Genomic DNA, 17,851 nt, shown 5'->3' with positions numbered 1-17,851 from the left:
GTTTGCAGCACATAATTTTTTTTGGAAATTTTGAACATTTGTGCTGCAACCATGGTTACAGTAGATAATTCCAAAATTCTAAAAGCAGACATCTCATGTCCACATGTCATGTTATATATCAATACAGTTTCATTAACTTTGGTGCACTACTCTCTGAGAAAATGCATATTTTATGCATTTTTCCATAGGGTCAATGCAAAACTTGGCCCTAGTTTCCATGACAACGGCGGCCATTTTGAACTATCAAAATATTGTCTTGACATCTTGGCATACTGGAGAACATTTTCATAAAGTTTCATGTCTCTAGAATAAATTTAACATTGATGTTCTGGAATGTTCTGTGAAAAATTCTAATTTTTTACCTTTTTGCATTGTTTCCATGGTAACAACAGATATTTTAGAAATTCCAAAGCCAAATTCCACATCTTCCAATGTTGCTCATCGTTACTGTGAAGTTTCATTAAGTTTTGAGCATTTTGATATTTTTGAAATTTTTGGTGTAGTTTCCATGGCAACATAGTAGTTCCAATGATTGCCAAAAGCATACCAAAACCAGTATATAGTAGGCACCTACATTGTATTAAAATATAATGATTCTAAGTTTAAGCATAACGTAATAATTCACCAAAATCAAAATCTAGATTTTTTCACAATTGTGCAGTTTCCATGGAAACGGCGGCCATTAAAAAAAATTCCAGAGTCAGATGCACAACTTCACATGGGTGTCCTCATTATGTTATAGTGCCAACATTATTGGATCACTCAATTCTTAGAAACACGATGGACAAAATGTGTGGAAGAATAATAAAAATAAGAAAAAAAAGAAACGTAGAATAACAATACGTCACCCCAACTCCGTTGAGGGTGCCATAATAAAAAAAAGAATGGAACAATAACAACTAGATTTGCCATTGCAAGCAATAGCGGATGGCACCCTTCCCCCATTGCCAGGCCAGCGGCAGCCATTTAGAAAATGTTTGCTGTTTCCATGGCAACGGCGGCCATTTTGAATATTCCAAACTCAAAAGTCAAGTCTACATAAGCTAGGCAACATTTGTTATAAGTTTCATTAAATTTAAAGCATTTTGAAGTATTTCATATTTTTGCTGTTTCCATGGTAACAGCTGCCATTTTGAATATTCCAAAGTCAAACCCCCGCTAAAATTTTTTCCCTCCATAATCATATACCATTTAATGTCTCTAGAGTAAATTTAACATTGATGTTCTGGAATGTTCTGTGAAAATTCAAAGTTTTGATCTTTTTGCATTGTTTCCATGGTAACAACAGATATTTTGGAAATTCCAACGCCAAATTTCATATCTTCCAATGTTGCTCATCGTTACTGTGAAGTTTCCTTGAGTTTGGAGCATTTTGATATTTTTGAAATTTTTGGTGTAGTTTCCATGGCAACATAGTAGTTCCAATGAGTGTCAAAATCATCCAACACCTGTATACCGTGGGCACCTACATTTTATTAAAATATAAAGGTTCTGAGTTCAAGCCTATCCAAACAGTTCACCAAAACAAAAAACTGATTTTTTTCACATTTGTTCTGTTTCCATGGTAACGGCGGCCATTTTTTACCATTCCAATGTCTCTTGCACAACTCCACATGGCGCTTCATATTATGGTATAGTTCCATCAACATGGGTATGACCAATTACGAGAAATAGCGTGGACAAAATGTGTGGAAGAATAAAAATAATAATAAAAAGAAAAAAAAGAAACGTAGAATAACAATATGTCACCCCAACTCCGTTGAGGGTGCCATACTATGTCACCCGACCTCCGTCAGGGTGACATAACTAGATTTGTAATTGCTAGCAATAACGGATGGCACCCTTCCCCTATTGCCAGGTGAGCGGCGGCCATTTAGAAAATTCCAAACTCAAAAGTCAAGTCTACATAAGCTAGGCAACATTTGTTATAAGTTTCCTTAAATTTGAAGCATTTTGAAGTTTTTCATATTTTTGCTGTTTCCATGGTAACGGCGGCCGTTTTGAATATTCCAAAGTCAAACCCCTGCTGCATTTTTTGCCCTCCATAATCATATACCATTTAATGTCTCTAGAATAAATTTAACATTGATGTTCTGGAATGTTCTGTGAAAATTCAAAGTTTTGACCTTTTTGCATTGTTTCCAAGGTAACAACAGCTATTTTGGAAATTCCAACGCCAAATTCCACATCTTCCAATGTTGCTCATCGTTACTGTGAAGTTTCCTGAAGTTTGGAGCATTTTGAGAATTTCGAAATTTTTGGTGTAGTTTCCATGGCAACATAGTGGTTCCAATGATCACCAAAATCATCCAACACCTGTATATAGTGGGCACCTACATTGTATTAAAATATAATGATTCTGAGATAAAGCATATCCAAACAGTTCACCAAAACAAAAAACTGGATTTTTGCACATTTGTTCTGTTTCCATGGTAACGGTAGCCATCTTGAACCATTCCATGCTTCCTGCAACTCTGCACCTGGGGGTCCTTACTATAGTAGAGTTCCATCAACATTGGCCCATTGGATTTCGAGAAATCACCTGGACAAAATTTGTTGCAAGAAAAATAATAATAAGAAAAAAAAGAAACGTAGAATAACAATACGTCACCCCAACTCCGTTGAGGGTGCCATAACAAGTAATCCTGTGTTAGGATGCTAACACAAAAGTCACCAAAACGGACCCCACATCATTGTTCTGCGGTATCATTGATGCCAAATAATGTGTGTGTAAAGTTTAATTCAATATGAAGAATTAAATTTTTTTTGGACATTTTAGCTGTTTCCATGGCAACGGCGGCCATTTTGAAAATTTCAAACTCAAAATTAAAGTCTACACAAGTTAGGCAACATTTGTTATAAGTTTCATTAAATTTGAAGCATTTTGATTTTTTTAATATTTTTGCTGTTTCCATGGTAACGGCGGCCATTTTGAAAATTCCAAACTCAAAAGTCAATTCTACACAAGTTAGTCAACATTAGTTATAAGTTTCATTAAATTTGAAGCATTTTGAAGTTTTTCATATTTTTGCTGTTTCCATGGTAACGGCGGCCATTTTGAAAATTCCAAACTCAAAAGTCAATTCTACACAAGTTAGTCAACATTAGTTATAAGTTTCATTAAATTTGAAGCATTTTGAAGTTTTTCATATTTTTGCTGTTTCCATGGTAACGGCGGCCATTTTGAATATTCCACAGACAAAGTGCTGCTGCAAATTGTTCTCTCCATAATTATATACCATCATATACCATTAAATGTGTCTAGAATAAATTTAACTTTGATGTTCTGGAATGTTCCATGAAAATTCACCCCCCTAAAATTATGCCAGGAGACCCCCTACTGAAATAAAAAAAGTTCCATGTTGAAGCAGACATGTGTCTCTTAATATTCATAGAAGTAATCATTATTCCATCTACTCTACATACAGTAGGAAATTTAAGAAATGTAAAAAAAAATTGACCCCACCCATCTTTGAGCCCCCCTAATTATGCCAAGATGACACCCTGGTATCACGGACATTGGGTTCTGCAACCCCCATGATGCAGACCCATACCCAGAAAAAATATAAAGTTTCCATCCTCTACTGCTTCCCAAAAAATGGTAGGACAGTTTAAGGGGTCAGAAAGAGAAGAATAAGAATAATAACTAGATTTGTAATTGCTAGCAATAACGGATGGCACCCTCATCCCCCCATTGCTAGGCGAGCGGCAGCCATTTTGAAAATTTCAAAGTCAAAGAGTGAATCTACACATGCAAGTCATCATTTTTGTAAAATTTCATTAAGTTTGGAGCATTTTGAAATTTTGGACAATTTTGCTGTTTCCATGGTTACGGCAGCCATTTTGGAAATTCCAACTTCAAAATGCAACTCCTCACATGTCAGTCACTATTCCTGTAAAGTTTTATCCAGTTTGCAGCACTTAATTTTTTTTGGAAATTTTGAACATTTGTGCTGCAACCATGGTTACAGTAGATAATTCCAAAATTCTAAAAGCGTACATCTCATTGCCACATGTCATGTTATATATCAATACAGTTTCATTGACTTTGGTGCACTACTCTCTGAGAAAATGCTGATTTTATGCATTTTTCCATAGGGTCAATGCAAAACTTGGCCCTAGTTTCCATGACAACGGCGGCCATTTTGAACTATCCATATATTGTCTTGACATCTTTGCATACTGGAGAACATTTTCATAAAGTTTCATCCAGTTGGATGTTATAACGAAAGAGTTAGAATTTTTGATATTTTAGCTGTTTCCATGGTAACGGCAGCCATTTTGAAAATTCCAAAGTCAAACTGGAAATCAGCACATGCCAGTGAACATTCCTGTGGAGTTACTTCCAGTTTGGACCACTTTGATTTTTTTCGCATTTGTGCTGTTTCCATGGAAACGGCGGCCATCTTTTACCATTCCATAGCAAGGTGCACAACTTCAAGTGGGGTTCTTCATTATAGTTGAGTTCCATAAACATTGGTCCGTTCAATTCTGAGAACTTGCGCGGACAAAATGTGTGGAAGAAAAATAAAAATAACTAGATTTGTAATTGCTAGCAATAACGGATGGCACCCTCGTCCCCCCATTGCCAGGCGAGCGGCAGCCATTTTTAAAATTCCAAAGTCAAAGAGTGCATCTACACATGTAAGTCATCATTTTTGTAAAATTTCATTAAGTTTGGAGCATTTTGAAATTTTGGACAATTTTGCTGTTTCCATGGTTACGGCGGCCATTTTGGAAATTCCAACTTCAAAATGCAATTCCACACATGTCAGCCACTATTTCTGTAAAGTTTCATCCAGTTTGCAGCACTTTATTTTTTTTTGGAAATTTTGAACATTTGTGCTGCAACCATGGTTACAGTAGATAATTCCAAAATTCTAAAAGCAGACATCTCATTGCTACATATCATGTTATATAACAGTATAGTTTCATTGACTTTGGTGCAATACTCTCTGAGAACATGCTCCTTTTATGCTTTTTTCCATAGGGTCAATGCAAAACTTGGCCCCAGTTTCCATGACAACGGCGGCCATTTTGAACTATCCAAATATTGTCTTGACATCTTGGCATACTAGAGAACATTTTCATAAAGTTTCATCCAGTTGGATCTTATAACGAAAGAGTTAGAATTTTTGATATTTTAGCTGTTTCCATGGTAACGGCAGCCATTTTGAAAATTCCAAAGTCGAACTGCATATCCGCACATGCCAGTTACCATTCCTCTGGAGTATCTTCCAGTTTGGAACACTTTGATTTTTTTCGCATTTTTGCTGTTTCCATGGAAACGGCGGCCATCTTTTACCATTCCATACCAAGGTGCACAACTTTACATGGGGGTCCTCATTATAGTAAAGTTCCATCAACATTGGTCCATAAGATTCCGAGAAACACGACGGACAAAATGTGTGGAAGAAGAATAAGAAAAATAAGAAAAAAAAGAAACGTAGAATAACAATATGTCACCCCAACTCCGTTGAGGGTGCCATAACAAGTAATCCTGTGTTAGGATGCTAACACAAAAGTCACCAAAACGGACCCCACATCATTGTTCTGCGGTTTCATTGATGCCAAATAATGTGTGTGTAAAGTTTTATTTAATATGAAGACATTTTTTTTTGACATTTTTGCTGTTTCCATGGCAACGGCGGCCATTTTGAAAATTCCAAACTCAAAATTAACGTCTTCACAAGTTAGGCAACATTTGTTATAAGTTTCATTAAATTTGAAGCATTTTGATTTTTTAAATATTTTTGCTGTTTCCATGGTAACGGCGGCCATTTTGAAAATTCCAAACTCAAAAATCAATTCTACACAAGTTAGTCAACATTAGTTTTAAGTTTCATTAAATTTGAAGCATTTTGATGTTTTTCATATTTTTGCTGTTTCCATGGTTACGGCGGCCATTTTGAAAATTCCAAAATGTCACTTCTGCTGCAAATTGTTAACTCCATAATTATATACCATCATATACCATGAAATGTCTCTAGAACAAATTTAACATTGATGTTCTAGAATATTCCATGAAAATTCACCCCCCTAAAATTATGCCATGGAGACCCCCTACTGAAATAAAATTAGTGCCAAGTTGAAGCAGACATATGTCTCTAAATATTCATAAGAGAATATATAATTCCATCTACTCTACATACAGCCGAAAATTTAGGAAATGTAAAAAAAAATTGACCCCACCCATCTTTGAGCCCCCCTAATTATGCCAAGATGACACCCTGGTATCATGGACATTGGGTTCTGCATCCCCCATGATGCAGACCCTTACCCAGAAAAAATATAAAATTTCCATCCTCTACTCCTTCCAAGAAAATGGTAGGACCGTTTAAGGGGTTAGAAAAAGAAAAATAAGAATAATAATAATAACTAGAATTGCCATTGCAAGCAATAGCGGATGTCACCCTTCCCCCCATTGCCACTAAGCGGCAGCTATTTCAAAAACTTTTAACAGTGAATGCACATATTTGCATGGCAATACATCTTTCTGTAAATTTTCAGTACATTCAGAGCATTTTAGAAAATTTCACATTTTTGTTGTTTCCATGGCAACGGCAGCCATTTTGAAAGTTTCAAAGTCAAAAGTCTCATCTGTACTTGCCAGTTAACAATAATATCAAGTTTCTTTAAGTTCAAAGCATTTAGAGAATTTTTGACTTTTTTGCAGTTTCCATGGCAACGGTGGCCATTTTGGAAATTCCAAAGTCAAAAGTATGATCCAGACTTGCCAGTCAACAATCATATTAAGTTTGATCAATTTAGGAGCATTTTGAAATTTTTGAAATATTTGGTCCTGTATCCATGGTAACAGAAGAGTTCCAATGATTGTCAAAATCATTCAAAAGCTGTATATAGTGGACAACTATATTGTGTAAAAATTTGATGATTTCAAGTTCTAGCATACCAAAATTATTTACCAAACCCTAAGGTTTTTAGAGCATTTTGACACTTATGCACTGTTTCCATGGTAACGGCAGACATTTTGGAAATTCCAACGCCAAATTACGCATCTACCAAAGTTGCTCATCGTTACAATGAAGTTTGAAAAAATTTGGAGCATTTTGAAATTTTTGAAATTTTTGGGGTAGTTTCCATGGCAACATAGTGGTTCCAATGATTGTCAATATCATCCAAAACCAATATATGGCTGGCACCTACATTGTGATAAAATATGACGATTCTGAGTTTAAGCATCTCTAAATTATTCACAAAACCAAAAACTAGAATTTTTCACAATTGTTCCGTTTCCATGGAAACGGCAGCCATTTTTTATGGTCTTAGACCCTACTGCAACCCGAAATTTTGTGTTCCTCCTTATAGTGAATTATCATTAAGATTGGTTCCATTTTACTCCAAAAAACCTGTCGGACAAAAAAAGGTGGAAGAATAATAATAATAACAAAGAAACATAAGAAAAGCAATATGTCACCCGACATTGTCGATCGGGTGACATAATAAGAAACCGAACAAAAACATAAAGTCCCCAAAACTCCGTTTTGGTGACTTAACTAGATTTGTAATTGCTAGCAATAACGGATGGCACCCTGGTCCCCCATTGCCAGGCGAGCGGCAGCCATTTTGAAATTTCCAAAGTCAAAGAACGCATCTACAGATGTCTATCAACATTGTTGTAAAATTTCATCAATTTTAGAGCATTTTGAATTTTTTGTTGTTTCCATGGAAACGGCGGCCATTTTGAAAAATTCCAAAGTCGAATACCAACTCTTGATGTGCCACTCAACATGTCTGTCAATTTTCAGAAAGTTTGGAGCAATTTGAAGTTTTTGGACATTTCTGCTGTTTCCATGGTAACGGTGACGATTTCCAAATTTCCAAAGACACCTACCACATTGGCACATGATAAGGAACATACCATTAAAGTTTCAATGGTTGGATATACCATATTAAGAGTTTAAATACTACTTTAAGATTTTCCCCATAGGGTTTAATGCTAAACATATTTAGTTTCCATGGCAATATAGTAGTTCCAAAGATTCCCAAAATTATCTCAAACCTGTATATGGTGAACACCAACAATATATAAAAATTTGATGATTTTCAGTTCAGGAATATTCAAATTATTCACCAAAAACCAAAAAAATATTTTTTACATTTGTTCTGTTTCCATGGTAACGGCGGCCATCTTGCACATGCCAAAGTCTGCTGCACAACTTCACATGGTGTTCCACATTGTGGTATAATTCCATCAACATTGGTCCATTCAATTCCGAGAAATAGCGTGGACAAAATGTGTGAAAGAATAAAAATAATAAGAAAAAAAGAAACGTAGAATAACAATATGTCACCCCAACTCCGTTGAGGGTGCCATAACTAGAATTGCCATTGCAAGCAATAGCGGATGTCACCCTTCCCCCAATTGCCACTAAGCGGCAGCCATTTCAAACTTGTTTAACAGTGAATGCACATATATGCATGGCAATACATCTTTCTGTAAATTTTCAGTACATTGAGAGCATTCTAAAAAATTTCACAATTCTGCTGTTTCCATGGCAACAGCAGCCATTATGAAAATTTTGAAGTCAAAAGTCTCATCTTTACTTGCCAGTTAACAATAATATCAAGTTTCATTAAGTTCAAAGCATTTAGAGAATTTTTGACTTTTTTGCAGTTTCCATGGCAACGGTGGCCATTTTGGAAATTCCAAAGTCAAAAGTCTCATCCAGACTTGCCAGTCAACAATCATATTAAGTTTGATCAATTTAGGAGCATTTTGAAATTTTTGAAATATTTGGTCCTGTATCCATGGTAACAGAAGAGTTCCAATGATTGTCAAAATCATTCAAAAGCTGTATATAGTGGACAACTATATTGTGTAAAAATTTGATGATTTCAAGTTCTAGCATACCAAAATAATTTACCAAACCCTGAGGTTTTTAGAGCATTTTGACACTTATGCACTGTTTCCATGGTAACGGCAGACATTTTGGAAATTCCAACGCCAAATTACGCATCTACCAAAGTTGCTCATCGTTACTATGAAGTTTCAAAAAATTTGGAGCATTTTGAAATTTTGGAAATTTTTGGGGTAATTTCCATGGCAACATAGTGGTTCCAATGATTGCCAATATCATCCAAAACAAATATATGGCTGGGACCTACATTGTGATAAAATATGATGATTCTGAGTTTAAGCATCTCTAAATTATTCACAAAACCAAAAACTGGAATTTTTCACAATTGTTCCGTTTCCATGGAAACGGCAGCCATTTTTTATGGTCTTAGACCCTACTGCAACCCGAAATTTTGTGTTCCTCCTTATAGTGAATTATCATTAAGATTGGTTCCATTTTACTCCAAAAAACCTGTCGGACAAAAAAAGGTGGAAGAATAATAATAATAACAAAGAAACATAAGAAAAGCAATATGTCACCCGACATTGTCGATCGGGTGACATAACAAGTAATCCTGTGTTAGGATGCTAACACAAAAGTCACCAAAACGGACCCCAAATCGTTTGTTCTGCGGTATCAATGATGCCAAATTACCTATGTGTAAAGTTTCATTAAATCGAATGGATTTTGATATTTTAACATTTTTGCCGTTTCCATGGTTACGGCGGCCATTTTGGAAATTTTGAGGTCAAAAGTAATGTCCACATATGGTAGGCAACATTTGTTTTAAGTTTCATCAATTTTGAAGCATTTTGAAATTTTGGACATTTTTGCTGTTTCCATGGCAACGGCGGCCATTTTGAAAATTCCAAACTCAAAAATTTAGTCTACATACATTAGGCAACATTTGCTATAAGTTTCAATAATTTTGAAGCATTTTGAAGTTTTTCATATTTTTGCTGTTTCCATGGTTACGGGGGCCATTTTGAATATTCCAAAGTCCAACCCCCACTGTAATGTGTTCCCTCCATAATTATATACAATCATGTACCATTTAATGTCTCTAGAACTAATTTGACATTGATGTTCTGGAATGTTCCATAAAAATTCACCCCCCTAAAATTATGCCAAGAAGACCCCCTACTGAAATAAAATTAGTTCCAAGTTGAAGCTGACATGTGTCTCTAAATATTCATAAAAGAAAATATAATACCATCTACTCTATTTACAGCAGAAAATTGATGAAATGCAAAAAAAAATTGACCCCACCCATCTTTGAGCCCCCCTAATTATGCCAAGATGACACCCTGGTATCATGGACATTGGGTTCTGCAACCCCCATGATGCAGACCTATACCCAGAATAAATATAAATTTTCCATCCTGTACTGCTTCCCAAAAAATGGTAGGACAGTTTAAGGGGTCAGAAAGAGAAGAATAAGAATAATAACTAGATTTGCGATTGCAAGCAATAGCGGATGGCACCCTTCCCCTATTGCCAGGTGAGTGGTAGCCATGGTAACGGCGGCAATTTTGGAAATTTCAAACTCAAAAGTCAAGTCTACATTAGCTGAGCAACATTTGTGATAAGTTTCAATAAATTTGAAGCATTTTGAAGTTTTATGTATTTTTGCTGTTTCCATGGTAACGGCGGCCATTTTGAATATTCCAAAGTCACACCCCCGCTGCAATTTTTTCCCTCCATAATCATATACCATTTAATGTCTCTAGAATAAATTAAACATTGATGTTCTAGAATGTTCTGTGAAAATTCAAAGTTTTGACCTTTTTGCATTGTTTCCATGGTAACAACAGCGATTTTGGAAATTCCAACGCCAAATTCCACATCTTCCAATGTTGCTCATCGTTACTGTGAAGTTTCATTAAGTATGGAACATTTTGAGATTTTTGAATTTTTTGGAGTAGTTTCCATGGCAACATAGTAGTTCCAATGAGTGCCAAAATCATCCAACACCTGTATATAGTGGGCACCTACATTGTATTAAAATATAATGATTCTGAGTTAAATAGTATCCAAAAAGTTCACCAAAACAAAAAACTGGATTTTTTCACATTTGTTCCGTTTCCATGGTAACGGCAGCCATCTTGAAAGTGCCACCCCCAAAAAGCAAATCTTCATTTGGTGGTTAACAATATGGTATAGTTCCATCTTCTTGTGGCCATTCATATGAGAGTTCCAGACTGGACAAAAATGTGTGGAAGAAAAATAATAAAAAAAACAAAAAGAAACGTAGAATAACAATATGTCACCCAAACTCCGTTTAGGGTGCCATAATAATAAGAAACGATACAAAAACAATAAGTCGCCAAAAACTCCGTTTTGGTGACTTAACTAGATTTGTAATTGCTAGCAATAACGGATGGCACCCTCGTCCCCCCATTGCCAGGATAAAGGCAGCCATTTTGACAAAGTCAAAGAGCGTATCTACACATGGAAATTATCATTTTTGAAAGTTTCATTAAGTTAGGAGCATTTTGAAATTTTTGACATTTTAGTCATTTCCATGGTAACGGTGGCCATTTTGAAATTTCCAACTCCAAAAATGCAATTCTGCCCATGCCAGTGATCATTTCTGTAAAGTTTCATCCAGTTTGGAGCATTTTGATTTTTTTTGAAATTTTGATATTTTTACTGTTTCTATGGTTACAAAAGATAATTCCAAAATTCTAAAAGCAGGCATCTCATTGCCATATGTCATGTTATATATCAATACAGTTTCATTGATCTGTATGCAATATTCTTAAAGAAAACGCAGCTTTTATGTATTTTTCCATAGGCTCAATGTTAAACATTTGCCTTGTTTCCATGACAATGGCGGCCATTTTGGAATTTCTAAATATTGTCTTGACATCTAGGCATACCAAGGAACATTTCCATAAAGTTTCATCCAGCTAGGTCTTATAATGTGAGAATTAGAATTTTGAAAATTTTTCACTTTTTAGCAGTTTCCATGGAAACGGCGGCCATTAAAAAAAATTCCAGAGTCAGATGCACAACTTCAAATGGGGGTCCACATTATGCTATAGTTCCAACAACATTGGATCACTCAATTCTGAGAAACACGATGGACAAAATGTGTGGAAGAATAATAAAAATAAGAAAAAAAAGAAACGTAGAATAACAATACGTCACCCCAACTCCGTTGAGGGTGCCATAACTAGATTTGTAATTGCTAGCAATAACGGATGGCACCCTCGTCCCCCCATTGCCAGGCGAGCGGCAGCCATTTTGAAAATTTAAAAGTCAAAGAGTGCATCTACACATGCAAGTCATCATTTTTGTAAAATTTCATTAGGTTTGGAGCATTTTGAAATTTTGGACAATTTTGCTGTTTCCATGGTTACGGCAGCCATTTTGGAAATTCCAACTTCAAAATGCAACTCCGCACATGTCAGTGACTATTCCTGTAAAGTTTCATCCAGTTTGCAGCATTTTGATTTTTTTGGAAATTTTGAACATTTGTGCTGCAACCATGGTTACAGTAGATAATTCCAAAATTCTAAAAGCGTACATCTCTTTGCCACATGTCATGTTATATATCAATACAGTTTCATTTACTTTGGTGCACTACTCTCTGAAAAAATGCTGATTTTATGCATTTTTCCATAGGGTCAATGCAAAATTTGGCCCCAGTTTCCATGACAACGGCGGCCATTTTGAACTATCCAAATATTGTCTTGACATCTTGGCATACTGGAGAACATTTTCAAAAAGTTTCATCCAGTTGGATGTTATAACGAAAGAGTTAGAATTTTGGATATTTTAGCTGTTTCCATGGTAACGGCAGCCATTTTGAAAATTCCAAAGTCAAACTGGAAATCAGGACATGCCAGTTACCATTCCTGTGGAGTTTCTTCCAGTTTGGACCACTTTGATTTTTTTCGCATTTGTGCTGTTTCCATGGAAACGGCGGCCATCTTTTACCTTTCCATAGCAAGGTGCACAACTTCAAATGGGGGTCCTCATTATGTTATAGTTCCAACAATATTGGATCACTCAATTCTTAGAAACACGATGGACAAAATGTGTGGAAGAATAATAAAAATAACTAGATTTGTAATTGCTAGCAATAACGGATGGCACCCTCGTCCCCCTCCATTGCCAGGCGAGCGGCAGCCATTTTGGAAATTTCGAAGTCAAAGAGTGCATCTACACCTGCAGGTTATCATTTTTGCAAAATTTCATTAAGTTTGGAGCATTTTGAAATTTTGGACAATTTTGCTGTTTCCATGGTTACGGCGGCCATTTTGGAAATTCCAACTTCAAAATGCAACTTTGCACATGCCAGCCACTATTCCTATAAAGTTTCATCCAGTTTGCAGCACTTAATTTTTTTTGGAAATTTTAAACATTTGTGCTGCAACCATGGTTACAGTAGATAATTCCAAAATTCTAAAAGCGTACATCTCATTGCCACATGTCATGTTATATATCAATACTGTTTCATGTACTTTGATGCACTACTCTCTGAGAAAATGCTGATTTTATGCATTTTTCCATAGGGTCAATGCAAAACTTGGCCCCAGTTTCCATGGCAACGGCGGCCATTTTGAACTATCCATATATTGTCTTGACATCTTTGCATACTGGAACACATTTTCATAAAGTTTCATCCAGTTGGATGTTATAACGAAAGAGTTAGAATTTTTTATATTTTTGCTGTTTCCATGGTAACGGCAGCCATTTTGAAAATTCCAAAGTTAAATTGGAAATCAACACATGCCAGTTAACATTCCTGTGGAGTTTCTTCCAGTTTGGACCACTTTGATTTTTTTCGTATTTGTGCTGTTTCCATGGAAACGGTGGCCATTTTTTACCATTCCATAGCAAGGTGCACAACTTCACATGGGGGTCCTCATTATAGAAGAGTTCCATCAACATTGGTCCATTGGATTCCAAGAACTCGCGCGGACAAAATTTGTGCAAGAAAAATAATAAGAAAAAAAAGAAACGTAGAATAACAGTATGTCACCCCAACTCCGTTGAGGGTGCCATAACTAGAATTGCCATTGCAAGCAATAGCGGATGTCACCCTTCCCTCTATTGCCACTAAGCGGCAGCCATTTCAAACTTGTTTAACAGTAAATGCACATATATGTATGGCTATTCATCTTTTTGTAAATTTTCAGTATATTCAGAGTTTTTTTAAAGTATTTCATATTTATACCGTTTCCATGGCAACGGCAGCCATTTTGAAAATTTCGAAGTCAAAAGTCTCAACTTTACTTGTCAGTTACCAATAATATCAAATTTCATTAAGTTAAAACCATTTTGAGAATTTTTGATATTTTTGCAGTTTCCATGGCAACCGTGGCCATTTTTGAAATTCCAACTTCAAAAGTCATATGTAGACTTGACAGTCAACAATCATATTAAGTTTGATCAATTTAGGAGCATTTTGAAATTTTTGAAATATTTGGTCCTGTATCCATGGTAACAGAAGAGTTCCAATGATTGTCAAAATCATTCAAAAGCTGTATATAGTGGACAACTATATTGTGTAAAAATTTGATGATTTCAAGTTCTAGCATACCAAAATTATTTACCAAACCCTGAGGTTTTTAAAGCATTTTGACACTTATGCACTGTTTCCATGGTAACGGCAGACATTTTGGAAATTCAAACGCCAAATTACGCTTCTACCAAAGTTGCTCATCGTTACTATGAAGTTTCAAAAAATTTGGAGCATTTTGAAATTTTTGAAATTTTTGGGGTAGTTTCCATGGCAACATAGTGGTTCCAATGACTGCCAATATCATCCAAAACCAATATATGGCTGGCACCTACATTGTGATAAAATATGATGATTCTGAGTTTAAGCATCTCTAAATTATTCACAAAACCAAAAACTGGAATTTTTCACAATTGTTCCGTTTCCATGGAAACGGCAGCCATTTTTTATGGTCTTAGACCCTACTGCAACCCGAAATTTTGTGTTCCTCCTTATAGTGAACTATCATTAAGATTGGTTCCATTTTACTCCAAAAAACCTGTCGGACAAAAAAAGGTGGAAGAATAATAATAATAACAAAGAAACATAAGAAAAGCAATATGTCACCCGACATTGTCGATCGGGTGACATAATAAAAACTAGAATTGCCATTGCAAGCAATAGCGGATGTCACCCTTCCCCTCATTGCCACTAAGCGCCAGCCATTTCAAAACAACTTAACAGTGAATGCAGATCTATCAATTGGGATATATTTTTCTGTAAATTATCAGTACAATAAGAGCAATGTCAAAAGTTTCACATTTCTGCTGTTTCCATGGCAACGGCAGCCATTTTGAAAATTCCAAAGTCAAAAGTCTCATCTATACATGCCAGTTGACAATAATATCAAGTTTGATTAAGTTTGGAGCATTTGGAAAATATTTGACATTTCTGCAGTTTCCATGGCAACGGTGGCCATTTTGGAAATTCCAACTTCAAAAGTCTCTTGCAGACTTGACAGTCAACAATCGTATGAAGTTTCATTGAGCATTTTGAAATTTTGGAAAATTTGGACATTTTGGCTGGTTTCTATGGTAACACAGACCATTCCAAATTTCTAATGGCAGATACTACATTGGTACATGGGAGGGAACATACCATAAGAGTTTCAATGGATTTGACCTACCATTTTAAGGAAGTAAATGCCACTTTTTAAGGTTTTTAAAGCGTTTTGACCATTTTTGCCTTGTTTCCATGGTAACACAAGACATTTTCGAAATTCCAACGCCAAATTCCACATCTACCAAAGTTGCTCATCGTTATGCTAAAGTTTCAAAAAATTCGGAGCATTTTGATATTTTTGAAATTTTTGGTGTAGTATCCATGGCAACATAGTAGTTCCAATGAATGCCAAAAATCACCCAAAAGAAGTATATAGTGGGCACCTACATTGTATCAAAATATATTGATTCTGAGTTTAAGCATCTGTAAATTATTCACCAAAACCCAAAAATTTAATTTTTCACATTTGTTCCGTTTCCATGGTAACGGCAGCCATTTTTAATGGTCTTATGACCTACTGCAACCCGGAATTTTGTGTTCCTCATTATAGTCAACTATCATTAAGATTGGTTCCATTGTCTCCAAGAAAACTGCCGGACAAAATCATTGGAAGAATAATAATAATAATAGTAAAGAAACAGAGGAAAAGCAATATGTCACCCGACATTGTCGATCGGGTGACATAACTAGATTTGTAATTGCTAGCAATAACGGATGGCACCCTCCCCCCATTGCCAGGCGAGCAGCAGCCATTTTTGGAAATTCCAAAGTCAAAGAAGGCATCTACCCTTGCAAGTTATCATTTTTGCAAAATTTCATTAAGTTTGAAGCATTTTGAAATTTTGGACAATTTTGCTGTTTCCATGGTTACGGCGGCCATTTTGGAAATTCCAACTTCAAAATGCAACTCCGCACATGTCAGTCACTATTCCTGTAAAGTTTCATCCAGTTTGCAGCATTTAATTTTTTTAGGAAATTTTGAACATTTGTGCTGCAACCATGGTTACAGTAGATAATTCCAAAATTCTAAAAGCGTACATCTCATTGCCACATGTCATGTTATATATCAATACAGTTTCATTGACTTTGGTGCACTACTCTTTGAGAAAATGCTGATTTTATGCATTTTTCCATAGGGTCAATGCAAAACTTGGCCCCAGTTTCCATGACAACGGCGGCCATTTTGAACTATCCATATATTGTCTTGACATCTTGGCATACTGGAAAACATTTTCATAAAGTTTCATCCAGTTGGATGTTATAACGAAAGAGTAAGAATTTTTGATAATTTAGCTGTTTCCATGGTAACGGCGGCCATTTTGAAAATTCCAAAGTCAAACTGGAAATCAGCACATGCCAGTTAACATTCCTGTGGAGTTTCTTCCAGTTTGGACCACTTTAATTTTTTTCGCATTTGTGCTGTTTCCATGGAAACGGCGGCCATCTTGACCATTCCAGAGTCAGAGGGACAACTTCGCATGGTGGTCAACATTATACCATAGTTCCATCAACTTTGGTCCATTCTATTCTGAGAACTGCTCCGGACAAAAATAGTGGAAGAAAAATAATAATAAAAAAAAGAATAAAAAGAAACGTAGAATAACAATATGTCACCCCAACTCCGTTGAGGGTGCCATAACTAGATTTGTAATTGCTAGCAATAACGGATGGCACCCTTCCCCCATTGCCAGGGTAACGGCAGCCATTTTGAAAATTCCTAAGTCAATGAGTGCATCTACACTTGCAAATTAACAATTTTTTAAAGTTTCTTACATTTTGGAGTTTTTTGAAATTTTTGACATTTTTGCAGTTTCCATGGTTACGGCGGCCATTTTAAAAATTCCGAAGTCAAACTGTAAATCAGCACATGCCAGTTTACATTCCTGTGAAGTTTTTTCCACTTTGGAACACTTCGATGTTTTTCGCATTTTTGCTGTTTCCATGGTAACGGTGGCCATCTTGACCATTCCAAAGTCAGAGGGACAACTTTGCATGGTGGTCAACATTATACCATAGTTCCATCAACTTTGGTCCATTCTATTATGAGAACTGCTCCGGACAAAAATAGTGGAAGAAAAATAATAAAAAAAAGAAAAAAAAGAAACGTAGAATAACAATATGTCACCCCAACTCCGTTGAGGGTGCCATAACTAGATTTGCCATTGCAAGCAATAGCGGATGTCACCCTTCCCCTATTGCCACTAACCGGCAGCCATTTCAAAATGGTTTAACAGTGAATGCACATATATGCATGGCAATACATCTTTCTGTAAATTTTCAGTACATTCAGAGCATTTTAAAAAAATTCACATTTCTGCTGTTTCCATGGCAACGGCAGCCATTTTGAAAATTTCAAAGTCAAAAGTCTCATCTGTACTTGCCAGTTAACAATAATATCAAGTTTCATTAAGTTCAAAGCATTTTGAGAAATTTTGACTTTTTTACAGTTTCCATGGCAACGGTAGCCATTTTGGAA

At 35.8% G+C, this 17,851-nt stretch overlaps 1 protein-coding gene across 1 annotated transcript in view; it reads right to left on the bottom strand.

The window, feature by feature from the left end:
* Positions 1-17,851, bottom strand: part of LOC139528598 (collagen alpha-5(VI) chain-like) — a 60,170-nt gene that overhangs the window by 10,093 nt on the left and 32,226 nt on the right. The window lies entirely within an intron of this gene.

Source organism: Mytilus edulis, chromosome 6 (assembly GCF_963676685.1).
Source record: "Mytilus edulis chromosome 6, xbMytEdul2.2, whole genome shotgun sequence".
Classification (NCBI taxonomy): domain Eukaryota; kingdom Metazoa; phylum Mollusca; class Bivalvia; order Mytilida; family Mytilidae; genus Mytilus; species Mytilus edulis.
Note: the sequence above shows the minus strand (reverse complement) of the source record. Positions and strands in the feature narration are given on the sequence as shown.